Genomic DNA, 15,702 nt, shown 5'->3' with positions numbered 1-15,702 from the left:
TAAGAAAATATATAAATATATGTATATGTATTAGGGTTGTTCACCAAAAACGTTGCCGTGCTTCCACCGGAATTATATAAATTATTATAGTTTCAGACTTCTGGCAAAATATTTCGGAAAAATTAAGATTTACATGAGCTGGACCGATTTTATAATTTAAATTATTTTTTTGCTCTACTATCACCTCACGAGATTTTTTGGAAATTAAATTTTCAAAAATTAATATTTTTTATATATAAACAGGTAAAAAAGTCTAAGTTCGGGCGAGCCAAATATTAAATACTCGGCGCACGTATTAAGTAAATATATTTTTTCAACTTGCCGAAAACAGCAGTGGTTTTACCCCTATTTCAAACATTTTCGATAGTGTGTTCAGTTAAGCAGGGATCACAGTCCGATTTTTTACCAAGCCCAACAGCTGTGCACATTTTTTTTTTTTTAATTAATAATATTCTGATTTTCTGCCCAAAGATAATTGTAAATATCAATTTCGAGTGAATAAGCTTCAGTTACTAAAATATCACAGTTTTTGTACTTCTGAAGACTACCGTTACATAGGAGTTAGGCGTGGTTATTGTCCGATTTTGTTTTGATTTTCAATACCATCCATCCATTGCAACTTTTAGTTGAGTTATCGCGTGCACAAGCTGACGGACGTGCGGACAGACAATCACGGTCTAATTAATTTCATTCTGAACATTTAAGTATGCGTTTGTCCATATCAGAGGCTCCCAAACTTTTTTTCTCGCACACCCTTTTCAAAACTTTACTGGTTTCGGTGGTCCCCCTGCTACTACATTTCTAATATATTCCCAAATCTCCAAAAAATGTGAAGATTAGATCTAACAATGTAAATTTGCATCGCGGTTGAGTTCCAAACCACTATTCGGAGCGGCAAAAATAAAAACTAAATATTTTTTTTCGTGGTCTGTTTATTAAAACATGTGATTACACACTTGCAAGTTTTAAAAAATTGGGCTCGTAAAGCCATCAAAGTCATCTCTCGCTCTGAAAAGTTAAACTTTTTAAGAGCACTCTGAGCGCTAGCATTATTTACATTTTCTTCTCCATGAACTTCTTCATAAATTTACATGTGGCATATTTGTAAATAGCTTACTTGTGTGGATGGCATTATTTCTTGTTGGCAAGAAGCACAAAAAGTGTCCCATTCTCTGCAAGGCAGAATTGGTAAATGGAGTTGTCTTTTACGCCTATCACAGTCAGGCCTGTCACGTGCAGTGACCAGTCAGCAAACCAATAAGTTGTCTGAAGTCTCGTTAGCTCAGTGAGAATTTTTCCAGCCCTGCATTGCTGAGCGAAGTATTCACCCAGTTTCTGATCGTGGTTTCGATGAACAAAGTGGGGAGTGTTATAACTGGTTGCGGCTCGAGAAATGTCTGGTCTAAGCCAACTGGCCAAATGGTCAGATGTCTCATTACCAAGTACTCCGGAGTGACCTGGCACCAAGAGTAAAGCAAGCTCGTTATGTTTACCAACATAATTTAGTCGAGACTTGCATTGCCGAACTAGTTTGGAAGTATTTAGGTAGAGGGCTGGCCAATGTCTTGAAGCTGGGCTTGGATGTCTCTGCAGACATGTAGTCCATGGCTTTGAGGGTTGCAATTAGCTCAGCCTAGAAAACCGAGGAATATTCCCCAAGAGAAAAGTGAAGCTTATCCCTAGTAACTTCGAACAAGACCCCAGATCCTGACCAGAGTTAAGAGCTCAGTGCCGGAAATAAACCAGCATTCAGCTTCAGGTAACTCAACAATATAGAGTCTATTCAACAAAGGAAATGGTGGTGGTCAAATCTCTCGAGTAATTTTCGCCTAGCCCACTCAGTGTAATACCAACATCCCTTTCCTTTTTAGTCTGCAGGTGGCCTTTAAGGTTTCCCCACCTATGACGACACAAAGTGACGGTAATTGCAGCAGTGTGTCAAGAGCACCTACACCACTAAAAAAAAAAGTTTATTAAAGAGGCTATAAAACATCCATTTCCGTTCTTTACTATCGAAACCAGATAAATTTTCGTGGACCCCCACTTACATCTCGTGGACCCCTATATTTTTTCACGCCAACGCAGACTCCCACCGAGTCTCCCGTGGACCACTTTGGGAATCACTGGTGTATACCTATCACGATTCGTTTTGTGTATTACAATCAACCATTATGTGAACAAAGTTATAATACCCTTATGCACAAGTGTGCTCGGGTATAAAAAACTACATATTTTCAAATTTGTCGGACGTAAATCTTAACATTTTTCGGAAATATTTTTAAGTTTTATAACTCCGATGGAAAAACAGTTCCGATTTGTTTTTTTTTGTATGGAGAGTGTCCCTAATGTATACACCAGGGTGGTCCAAGGTAGGGTAGTTTTTCGAAAAGGGCAGGTTTTTTCTAAAATGTTATAGTATCAAACCGTGATAAAAAAGAAGGTAGTTGCATTGTCACTCTTTTGTCGCCACATTAACAACCTGACAATTAAGCAGATTGTGACATTTCGAGCTACCATATCCAACATCTAAAATCCTTCAAACTTTATTATTAATTTTTTGATTATTTAAAACATTTTGTTCTTAGAATCGAAATTTTAACAAGTAAACGATCTTTTGTTGGGCATCGTTCGGTTATTTGTACAATGATTTTGGGTTATTGTGTCCACACGCGAAACCCGAATAAAAAACACACACCTGTGATCAAAGGATTAAAATTTGGTATAAATAAAGATTAAAAATTTTTGAACTCACTTTTTTGTAACAAATACTGTGGTAGCCGAAGTTGGACAGATGAGGGTTATTTGTTCTAAGCGCAGCCGAAGGCCTCCAACGCGGAAAGGTATTCTTCTGCGCATAGATCCTGTAACCCGAGTTTGCATTTTCTGGCAAAATTGTAATTTTACCCATAGGACCCACTGTCCCTAGGGGTCATAGAGGGGAAGGGCGACTTCTCTTAACGTTTGGACTGTTCTCTTTCTAGTGGGTGGAATCATCAATTTTGTGTCACACCCCTTCCAATATTGAACAGTAAAATATATTTTAATTTTGCCCAAAGAAAAAACGATATTATCAAAATATACCAGAAGTGGATAATACTCACTTCTCTGAAAGTCATGATGCCCATGGGTCCCAAAATAAAATCCACATTCAAGTTATTTGAAAGACATGCAGTTAAATGGACAAAGACAATTGGGAGTTCACAAGGTGAGGTATACTTTCGTATTGTTTTATGTCATAAACTTTAAACGGCTAAAACTATATATAAGGGATTCTCAAGCGACCTTCGAATTCGTATTATGAAATTTCACACCGTTAAATAATAGTTGGTTGAGGTTTCATGTCCTCCAAACATTTGTTTAACCGTTCAAAACTTTACGACATACGAAAATACGACACTTACGGCACACAATGGGACTACAGCGGTCAAAAGTAGTAAAAACGGGTTGGCGAATTCTGAAAAAGTAATTACGCAGATACATAGCTTGTTTCCTTAACCATTTTTTCATGGTAACTCTAATTTATGGGTCCGCCAACACCCCCAGAAAATGCAATGGGGACCAATACATACCAAATCTTTAATATTAAAAAATGGTTAAATAAACAGCTGAGTCTCCTGAAGAGAACCACAGTTTTCCGATCGAAAAGTATTGATTTTCAAGCATTTTATACCATTTCTACGAAAAGTTATTTTTTCCCCATATAAAATACATGGACAACTTTGAGCTCTTTGAGCACTCCCTAAATATTTTTTTGATATCAAAATAAAAAAAATAGGGGTAAATTTTTTTCGGTAGAGTACAATCCTAGGGGTCGCGGCATTAAAATTCCGACTTTATTTTTTTTGAACCACTCTAATGCACATGTTGTGATTTTCCCCTATGTATTCATCTGTATATCTTTATAGGAAATCATCAGTTTACCGTAGTTTCCCACTAGAACTTGAAGGGAGATCTCCCTATGTGAGGAATAAAAGAGTACTCCCCTTAACCTGATTTCTGAGCAATAAGAGAGATTTGTCGGTTTTGTACTCCTTTATTACTCGTTTAGGAGTCAAATAAGAGATCTCCTAAGCGAGCGACGAAATAATGCTCCCTGAGGCATGATTTGGGAGCAATAAACGAGATTTCTCGGTTTTGTACTCCTGTATTGCTCGCTTAGGAGCTTAATGAGAGATCTCCTAAGCGAGCAATTAAAGAATGCTCCCTGAGGCATGATTTGGGAGCAATAAGCGAGACTTTTCGGTTTTGTACTCCGTTATTACTCGCTTAGGAGCAAAAAGTGATGTCTCCTAAGCGATAAATCCAAGAGTATTATTTTTGATTGATAGGAGAGCAATACGCACCTCGCCCAAAAGAAATTTGTGTTTTCGAAAAAATTTATCATACAAAAAAAAAAACAACAGAAAATATTTCTTATAGAAGCATAAGGAGCACACAATAATTTAATTTGGATAGCACACAGATTTTAATAAAAGTCCGTTGGTATGTACTTCAACTTTTGTTTAAATATATTAAGTATGTATTGTATTACTTAAATACTTTTCAGATTGCGCAAATTAGTGCCAGCATTTAAGTGTGACCCCCGGGTTTAAACATCGCATGGGTGACAAAGATGTCAGATAAGCAAAGTCACCTTCACAATTTCCCCGCTTGGTGGATTCCTGAACTGGCAAGCATCCTTGACACCCAGGAAATCATATAGGAGTACATACTTATATGTGCATATAGGTGAATATAATTCAAATCTTATCTTACTGTTTTGTTATTATTATGTTTTAATTTCATATGATTTCTCTGCAATATAATTCTAAAATTAAGCAATTATGTAAGACGTATCATTTAAGTTTTATTTTTGAGATCTTGTAATATTGCACAAATGCACGTGATTAAAAAGTTAAATAAAAAAATTTAATAAATAGCCAAATCTATTTGGCTAATGTAAAATGTTCGTTGTCATTGCTCTCTTATTACTCCTACAGGAGGTTTTCGGGATGTCTCTAATGGGAGCACTCCTTTATTGCTCGTTCGGGAGGAATATGGGATGTTTTCTATGTGCACTCCCTTGTTGTCTTTTTGGGAGGTTTCTGGGAGGTAACTATGGGAGTACTCCCGTATTGCTATATTAGGAGGTTTGTGGGATGATAATTCTGTGTGTGCTCCCCGATTGCTCGTTTAGGAGGTAAAAGGGATTACTCCTCCTCCTAGGACATCCAATGTTAAAGGGAGTATACAAAATTACATGCTTATACCCAGAAGCATAGGGAGCAATGGGGAGTATTCGTATACTCCCAAGGGAGTACTCACCGAGCAATCGTACGATGCTCCCAAGTTCTACTGGGTTTTTTTTTTTGTTAAATACTTCGATGCCTTAAAATAATATATATTAAAAAAAAAAGCTTAAAGTTTTGACGAATCCCTCATGGCACACCCTGTTTATTTAGTATTCATACGTTAAACTTGAATGACTCAAGCTTGTTTAGCATCGAAATATAACTGTTAACTTCCGGCAGAAAAAAGTATCAATTGATTAAAATAACCAAATTCTAGTTAGCTTTTCTGCGGGATTTCGATAAATAACTAACTTTTAATTAGCTATGATAGAACTAACTTTAAGTAAGTTGCAAAGCCATGCAGGAGTCATGCAGACCGGGAGTTTGTTTTCTTTACAAGTTTCTGTTTAAATATCCTCATACAAAAATTACTTTCAATACACTTTTTGCACTTCGCAGATTCCTTTTCGTATTCAGAACGAATATAATAAAGGATGAAATTTTATATTACCATTTTGCTGTTATGTCTCATCGAAAAATATGATAAATATTTCCACTAGTCGACTGCTAGTTAGTTAATAGTTAGGCACAAACTAGTCCAATTTCCTGCAGGGCTTTTATTCACAATAAAGTAAACATTATAAACAACTACTTGTTTACAAAGTTATAAATAAACAACAGAAATCTTAGTAAATACTTAATTATGTACATGCATATGTACCCACAAACATACAGAGCTGCATTTGTACAATCTGTTTGTATATTGATACAACCGGCCGGTTAAAACACATCGGATTTTTTTTTTTCAAACTAGTTTAGTAGCTGTCGTACGACGTCTGCAAAAGAGGGAGGTTAATCAGAGGTATTAACTAATGCAATACTTATTGACTATTGTATTCATTTGATTAGGGTTCAAATGATTGCAATAATTTTCTGTTAGTCATGACTGGGACTAAAAAATCTATTCTTCACTAATTTTTGTTAGTCATGACTAAAAAACCATAAATATTATTTAATCGCTTTAATGCAAACATTTTAATGCGATCAGAAAATGATTGCATCTTGCAGTATTTTGCAATCGTTTTAAACAGTTTACTTTTAAAGTCTGAACCTTCATTTAGAATCCAAGCTAAAGTTATAACACCTTATGAGCCGCGAGGTCGTACGTTCGAATCTCACGGTCAGTAGAATATTCATTTAATTTTTTTTATTCATTCAATTATAACTTCTATATCATTTTAAAGTTGTTTTTATTAGTCGTTTTTGACTTTTTTAGTAAATTTAAACTCTAAAAGTTTTATTTAACTAATAATAAAAAATAGTGAAATAAAATAAAACAAACGAAAATAAAATATAGTAAAATTAAATATATAAATCAAATAAAATTAAAACAAAAAAGTTAAAACAAAAATTTGAGTAATATAAAAACAAAATTTTTTTTGCAACGGCTCCAACCGAGGATCGAACATCTTACCAATTAAGTGTCAAAGTCCGTGCACTGCTTACAACTATGCAGAGGTGGTAAATTAACATTATTATTGGCCACAGTGCCTACCTACCTATTATGCTCGAATAAATATACATATACATTTTTTTTTACATAAACACATGCATGGGAACATACTGGTCTCCCCTCTCACTGAGCTATTCAGAACGTGTCCGAAATACTGCTTTTATTTTTTACACCCCACAAACCGTGTGGTGCATTGATTTTGTATAAGAATTTTTCTGTAACATTTTTATTCAAAACTGGCTTATCGGGACAAAAATTATGCGCTGCTTAAAAGTATGCGTTAAGAAAAAAAATAGAACATTCACTCTCGTTTGCACCATTCAATTTTAAATCAATCAGCCTGATATAATTTAAAATTACACAATTCGGTTTGGAAAATTTGTCATTTTACCAATCTGATAAATTTTAAAATTGATTAGGGAAAGTGGGCAACAGTATGTTAAACTACTAAAAATGGTATTCCGCACTGTTGCCGTTGTGAGACTAACCAATACCCCTTTACCCGACTTTTTGAAATTTTTTTTTGTGCGACTTTTGTCCTTTTTCAAAGATTACTTAAGGAAATATAAACAGAACCATGCAATTAAAAAATAGTTTTCCCAGTAAATACGAAAAAAAAATCACTCAAAATTTTAAAAGGAATGCACCCCCGCACAGTGACCAATTTTTGGAAAACCAAAGTCCAAAAAAAATTGGTGCATTAGTATGCACAACCATCTTATATTGTTAGGAGGGCTCTACTGCGTATCTTTATGAGACAACAAGTCGATTCTCTTTAGGCATTTAGGGCCATGTTCTGAAGTGACCTTTAACTTTAAAGCTCACTTAATATTTAAAGGTTGGATTAAAAATAAAGCTGTGTCTAAAGGTAAGCATTTCTATTATTGGACTTTGATGTATGTATATTTCTTGGTTGTAAACCAATTTTAAACCGATAATAAAATGCTTTACTTTAGACACAATCATAAATTTTAATGCAACCTTTAAATATAAAGTGAGCTTTAAAGTTACAGGCTACTTGAGAAAACGGCCCTAAGTGTTATAGGAGATCGAAGTGACTGTTGCTAGCAATTCGCTCTAAACTTTTCGTAAATTAGAGTTTTCGTCGTTGTTAAAATCGTGGTATTATCTTTAAAAAACATAACAGTTTTCAAGCATCCGCTCATGGACATTGTAATCTAGAGTATGTAAAACATGTTTTTTCATTGTCACGCCATCTAAAAACTGACGTAACGATATTCACGGATTGATTTTTTTGTTTACTCATTATGATGGATTAGGAAAATAGTTACGAGAGTGGTCGAGATGGGCGGTCTAATTTTCTTTTTCGTATATATTGAAGTTTTTCCCATCCACCTTGGTTAATACCACCTGCCACAAGCCGCCACTGTAGTTTGGACCTCAGTTTTTATACGCGATTCTCATTTTTTTATGTTTAAAAGATTTAAATTATGTATGTATGTAAATGAATAAAGATTTTGATGTTTTAAAGATTGGATGTTTTTAGAATTTAAATGATGTCAGAAGGTACTACTATATTAGAGTGCACATCCATGGACCTCTCATTATTGAATGGGCACCCCTGCCAATTGGGTAAGTTTCCGAAGAAGCCCAAGAGTCAAGGAATAAGGATATTAAAAAATATCGGCTGCTTGTATCCTCGGACCCTGTCATTTCAAGTTTACGTTTAAACCCACCAAAACAAAATCATAAACTGCCGTCAGATGCCATTAAATTATTATCAACTGTTGTAAATGCGGATGCGGAGTTGCCATCAGAAAATATAGATACGAGCTGGGATACTTAAGATGACTGCGAGTCTGACGGTGTATAAAATTGTTATCGTAAAAATATATTCCTGTATGTCTTGTTTATTGATTCATTCAAAATCCTGCAGTTCCCGTGTACATTAAGACCTCGTTAGTGTTTGTCCGAGCTTCTCTTCCGATTTGTGGCGTGCGCCTTGATGTTGGCGCACAAAGGGGAGGGACCAAAAGTTTTACGCCGAATCCGAACGGGGATTTTATTTTTATGAGAAGCTGTTTTTAATGGCAAAAATACACTCGGAGGATTGCCATTGCCTGCCAAAGGGAGAATTTATTACAAACATTTTGTTTGTTTCTTATTTTTGGATGTTGGTCGGAAACTGGGCTTGAATCAAGGCCCTGCGGAATGATAGCGTATACTGCTAAGCGCTACATCACATTATATAACAAAAAAGCAGAAAACATGACCTTTTATACTTAACTACCTTAGTTTTGCTAAAAATCTGATTATTTTAATCGTACGCAGCAGTCATTATGACTCCGCCATTTTGAGTTTCGAAATTATGTGGTGAAATTTAAAACCAGCAACCAAAATAAAGACGAATACACAAGGTTGATTACAATTGTACCACGCTTCGACTTTTGGCCAGCTTTTTCGAAAAATTGGCCACTGTGCCCTGTTTTGAATTTTGCTGTCATTGTTAATTTGTATATGAAATATGTTATCTAAAAAACGATCTTTTGTTTCAAAATAAATAACTATTTACTTACAACATATTACAGTTATAAGCTTCGACTTCACATTTATTTTTATTTTAAGTGAAAACAGAAGGCATAAATTTTGCTTTTCAAATTATGAAAGGCTGCAGTTAAAATGAAGGTGACGGCAACGATTTTAAGTCGCATCAATTGTATGACTTAACACCTCTGAGTTTATTGCAATTCTGTCTATGTATGTACTTAGGTAAGTATGTATGTATGTTTGTATATGGGTATATTGTCGCCATGCGTTCAATTCTATATTTATCAGTTATGTATTTTGAAAGAATGATAAATCTCGCTAACAACGGGTCCTCGCCGTTACCAGATTTTCTCCAAACCAAATTTGACAATGGATGATGGAAGTTCCCCATACCGAAAAAGAACATCATTTATGTAGTATTTAATAGACAGCTTCTGCCAATAACATGGGAACTGCAAAGGCGCACGCTTAAGCTGCCCTTGTTTTAAGCTTTTTTAACTGTGCCTGGAGTTGTACTCGTAATATTAATGTAGCTGTATTTACATATTTTTTACATGGAAGTAAATCACTATAACTGATTTGTGTGAGGTGGCATAATATGTCGCCGGCCAGCATTTCTGACTCCGATGAAGGTTCGAGAATTAGTGAAAGAATGAAAAGGAAGCGTTTGCGAATGAAGTCAGCCAGTAGCTTACTTAACGGAACTCTCTACAAACGTACCAACCGGTTGGTCGATTTAATTTGAGTCAAATTTTTTAATTGTAAACGAGTCTAAAGCGGCGGTAAACTTTTAATTTAAATTTTGCAAATAATGCTTGCCATTCATCTGTATTTGTTATTATCACTACCGTCATTTTGACAATTAAAAGGCATTCTAACTAGTTAAACGAACCGAAAAAAAACGCATGCAGACTTTAATATGCCTTTAAAAAAAATTAAATGTGTTTCCAATTTGTCTATACATAGAGTAATAATTATACAAAAATTTTAGATTTTTCTCCAAACTGACGAACAACTTGACGAAGATTGGCCATCTTGCCTACACGTGGCTTATTTACAACCAAAACGTTATATGAGGCAGTTGTTTCTAAGTTGACTGAGACTGAGATTAAAACTGTTCTAGATGACTTAGGAACACCCCCAAAATAAACTTTTGTGTCCGTGATGACCTCAACATTCGACTCAAATCTCGTATCGCCCAGCCCATTTTTCAAGTTTGGAAATTTTAAATATTTACAGGGATCTTCATACATCTGGATAATACGTTGGATGGGGTAACAGTTCGTTACTCAATTTATGGATTTTTTCCAAGAAGACTACACGCATGTGCACTCGTGCATTATCTTGATGAAACAGTACTTTTTTGTTCGCCAAATGCGGTCGTTTCTGCTTCAAATCAATATCGAACCTGTTCAAAAGCTCTGAGTAATATTGGCCGGTGGTTATTTACCCTTTTCGAGGTAATCGATGTAAATGACTCCGCGTGCATCTCAAAAACTGTGGTCATGATCTTTTGGCCGACAGACCCACCTTCTTAGCCTTCTTTGGTGCACGTTTATCCGGAGAAACACACTGTCTTGATTGTTCCTTGGTCTTTGGTGTGGTGTGTTTGATCCATGTCGCGTCTACGGTATCGAAACACACAGACATTTATAGAGAGTTCGTTTCCCATACCTTTTTTAGACCTTTCATTGATAGTTGTTTCAAGTTTAACGCGCAACTCCTTCCTGAGAAAGCTTTAGAAGTATGTATTAAAATTATAAATGACATCCAAGGAAGACGCTCACTAGCAGCCGCAGGCAAGCTACGTACTGTGCAAACTTGATTCGATCCTTACGCCTAGTAGTGAATTTTTTTAACATCTGCGTTACCAATGAAACTGGAATTCATAATACCACGAGTGCTTGAGATTATTGGTAAAAAGTCCACCGGTAGCTATGTGTTACTTTTGGCTCAACGGGCAATCGGAATTGCAGACAGTTCAAAAGGATTAACAGTACTATTAGGGTATGTTCGGATAGAAGGGTAGCTCTGGTCAGGGAATTCCTCGGAGGATGCACCTGCTTATTGCGTTTCCCAAGAAAATAATATATTGGCGCTTACACAGTATGACAGTTTTTAGGTGACAGTCTCCTTGGATTTGTGACGTGCCCCTTGATGTTGCTACACAAAGCAGAGGGACCTACAGTTTTAGGCTGACTCCGAACGACGATAGCATTTTTATGAGAAGCTGTTTTTCTTGGCAAAATACACTTGAAGATAAACCTGTCTCCCTTTTCGTAGAGGTAGCTGAGATAGGGTGCTTTTTAAACCAAATTCTGAGCAAAGGCAAGTTTAGTGTAAGTGGGTGTAAGCTGATCTTACTCCCAGCTTCGCCGCCATGTCAATTGTAATATGAGAATCTATGGACTATATCTGAGAGTTGAGACTCCAGAGCTATTTGTGAGGATCTGAATATCGTCAGCGCTATCAGCTCTCTCTCGGTTGATGTCAACTTCAGTGATCTGATACACGAAACTTCTGTATTCCCCACCGTCTATGTCCAAAATGGAAATATGAAAGCTGCTATTTGTTCGCGAGCTCTGTCAATCATCTCCCATCATACCAACGCACTCCACAGGTAAAAGAAAGGTTGTCCATCGATCTACATTTGCGGTAAGCACATTGAGCTTCGCTAAAAACTTCGGAAGTAAGACAACACGTTATCTGCAGACTCAGAAGTCTATCCATCACCATTAGGAGAAACGAAGAGATACTGATAGGTCGTAAATGATATACATTGCTGTCGATAAATATCAGTCTTTCCTCCTTTCATGGCCTGGATATATAGATATGTATGTAGTTGAAATATCTGTAATATGATCATGAACAACAAGGGGTACCTTCGAATAAGAGGAACAGACGCTATCAACCGACACACTTCACCTGCACAAGTGCTTAGCAAACGTAGAATGGCCGCATAACAGGCAACCCGTAATCTCTAACTAAGTTACTGTACTGTAGGTACTCAGATTGTTTGTCGGTAATAAGACTTTAGAGAATCTGGAACTAGAAGTGTCTTGCCATCTGAAACCAAAAAGACGGCATTGGTCCCGGTATCAGACCTTCTAAGAGCCACCTAGCAACTTAGTCAGCCACATCACATGCAAATCGGACAATTGACTTCTTCATGGGACAACGCCTGGTTAATTAAGTGAGTTGCTTACAGGACAAGATAAAGAATTTGAACCAGTTGTAGTTGATAAAAAAGTACTTATTAAATTGCTTTTACCGTGGTTGGTTTACCGACAGGGCAGCCATGAGTAAGTTTATTGTAAAAGCCTAAGGGTCTGATTATGCGTACTTCGCATAACTTCGAACAACCATTTGTCACAGTGCAATAAAAATGTAACTTAAGAAAATCTGAAGCAAAATCTAAACTCAACAGATCGCTAAGTTTTTAAAAGTTCTGCTAATTTCTGGGTAATGGAATACATACAAATTAGATACAAAGTACATACGAAATTACAGTTTAAAGTTGCGAAGTTGTGCGAAGTTATGCGAAGTATGCATAATCAGACCATAACGTTACTTTTGATATATGTATTTACAATGTAAATTTTGCATTCATCAAAAATGCAAGACTGCGCAGAGTTGTTGGAAAAAGTCTTCAGTGCAGCAAGATCCTCTTACTCATACGAAATGACTTCAAACTAAGTACACATAATTCCAACGGGATTCACGCCACGCTCCTTAATTTCCAAATCGTTAAGGCACGATAACGCGCAATTTATGAACACTGACGTCTGCTCTGAAAAAATATCACTCAATAATTATTTCTAAATAGTAACACTTTTATTTTCTGAATGCGTTAATACATATGTACATATGTAAGTATGTTTGTATCACGTGCATTCCAACATATACAAAATGCACCTTTGCCATTGGCAGGCGGTGAACTTAAAATACAAATATTCTATTTATAACTTCATACATATGTATGCATGTATATATGCATCATCAAAGTAATAACTTTCAATTAACGGTATAATTAAAGGTTTTTAGTAAAATCATGTGCAAATGAGTAGTTGAACTCAATTTAAAGTGAAACATTTATTTATAATAATAGAATGAGCTAGGTCAGGATGTGGCAGTATAATTACGTCAGCTTAGCCCGCCCATTAAGTGCCGTAAATATGTAGTAGTAAATTGCCTTTGGCCACTGAAGCCATCTTCAAACAATAAGTATATGGGGAATCTTGTTACAGTCGTTCACCTTGCTGTGATGCGTCCATTTTCGTGGATAAATCAGAAATTGCTCGATTCGCTGGTCTGCATTTCCTAACCGTGTCTAGCAGTCTTACTGGCTATTTCATTCCCTACGATATTGCTATATCCGGGAGCGAAGCAAAGAATGGCGTTGACGTGCCTCAGCGATGATAGTAACGCGCGACATTTCTGAACCATTCTCGACTTCATAAATTTCTATTCTTATGCTTTCAATGCCACTCCCCTCTGAACGAAGTTAGTACCTTTCTCTGATAGAGGCATACTTTTCTAAGTTTAACAAGCAGCAAAGTTCTCCGCTTGACATTGAAGCGGTCAGGCCGCCGATATGATTTTCTGATCGGCAGATCCCCTGAATAGAGACCCGGACAAATTCAATTTTCTATCAGTGTAGATCGTGACACCATCCATTCCCGTCGACAGCACCCAGTCTTCGCTAGTTGGTAGGCATAGTATATGTATGTAATTAGTAGCATGCATAGGTAGAAGTGGGTGACGTGTAATAATCTCAATGGAATTAATGACATTAATACACAAGCCAAATGTGAAATAATGTCAGAAGAATTGTGGAAATAATGTCATTGACATTAATACACAATTGAAAGCTAAATTGATGTCAGAAATGTTAAAAAATCATGCAAGCTTTACTGTGATGTGTAATAAGGCGCATCGGAAATAACGTCCACTGCCACTATTTCTTATCGCCCACAGACAATAGTATTTACTAGCAGAGGGTAAACAAATAAAAATATAAAATAGTAATACAAATATTCAGTTCAGCGTAATTTAAAGGAGTCAAACTATTTTCTTTGTTTACATTAAGGCATCCTTATGAGCCACACTTTAGCTTTATCGTGCTTTAGCTAATATGTATTGATTACCACTTGTACTACAAATCTTGTTCCATTATTAATATTAATCCACGGTAACGATCAAATTTCTAAATTAAAATTAGTCTACTACGGTACACTTTTCTGGTAGAATGCTTAATTCGGAAGGAGTTTTATTCATTATGAATGCATCTTTTTCATTTAACAGCATCGCGGAATTAAAAACCGTTTAAATCTTTCTATATCAAAATAATCTAAAGACGGTAAGGTTTCAAAAAAAAAACAACGCACAGTTTTAAATATCCGAGTTATCTAATAGATGAATACATATATGTATATCCCCCTTTTACAAACTCATTTATATATACTTTACTCTGAACACCTCCCATTGATACCTATGAACGAATACCAAATTTCAAGTTCATGTGACTTATGGTTCCCAATTTATGGCTTATTAAAAATTTCCCCCTACGGTATGTGCCACGCCCCTTATATATATAAGCACCTACTATAGATATGTCTGCATACCAAACTTAAATTTCATATGACTTATGGTTTTGAAGTTATAGCTGATCAAATTTTCCACGCCTATGGGATGTGCCACGCCTCCTTTTACAAACTCGTTTATATATACACTCCTATAAGCACCTACCATTGAAATGTCTACATACCAAATTTAGAGTTCGTGGGACTTATGGTTCCGAAGTTATGGCTGATAAAAAATTCCACGCTAATGGGATGTGCGACACCCTCTTTCACAAACTCATTTACATATGCCCTCATATAAGCACCTACCATTGATATGTTTGCATATTAAATTTCAAGTTCGAGGGACTTATGTTGGCGAAGTTATAGATGATAAAAGAATCTACGCCTATGGGATGCGCCACGCCCCCTTTTACAAACTTATTTATACAGAACTTATTATAAGCACCTACCAAATATGTATATGACTGCATACCAAATTCCAAGTTGATGCGACATATGGCTACGAAGTTATAGCTGATAAAAATTGCAACGAATATGAGATATGCCATGCCCCTTGCATAAAATTGTTTATATATGCCCTCCTGTAAACACCTACCATCGATATGTCTGCATACCAAATTTCAAGTTCGTGGGACTTATGGTTCCGAAGTTATAGCTGATAAAGGATTCTACGCCTATAGGATGTGCCACGCCTCCTTCTGCAAAGTCATTTATATATACTCTCGTATAAGCACCTACTATTGATATGTCTTCATACAAAATTTCAAGTTCGTGTGACTTATGGCTCCGAAGTTATAGCTGATAAAAAATTCCACGCCTATAGGAT

The sequence above is a fragment of the Rhagoletis pomonella genome, unplaced genomic scaffold (genome assembly GCF_013731165.1).
Source record: "Rhagoletis pomonella isolate Grant_MI unplaced genomic scaffold, Rhpom_1.0 Rhpom_scaffold_01433, whole genome shotgun sequence".
NCBI classification, from domain to species: domain Eukaryota; kingdom Metazoa; phylum Arthropoda; class Insecta; order Diptera; family Tephritidae; genus Rhagoletis; species Rhagoletis pomonella.
The sequence above is the reverse complement of the archived record's forward strand: the minus strand, read 5'-3'. Positions refer to the sequence as shown.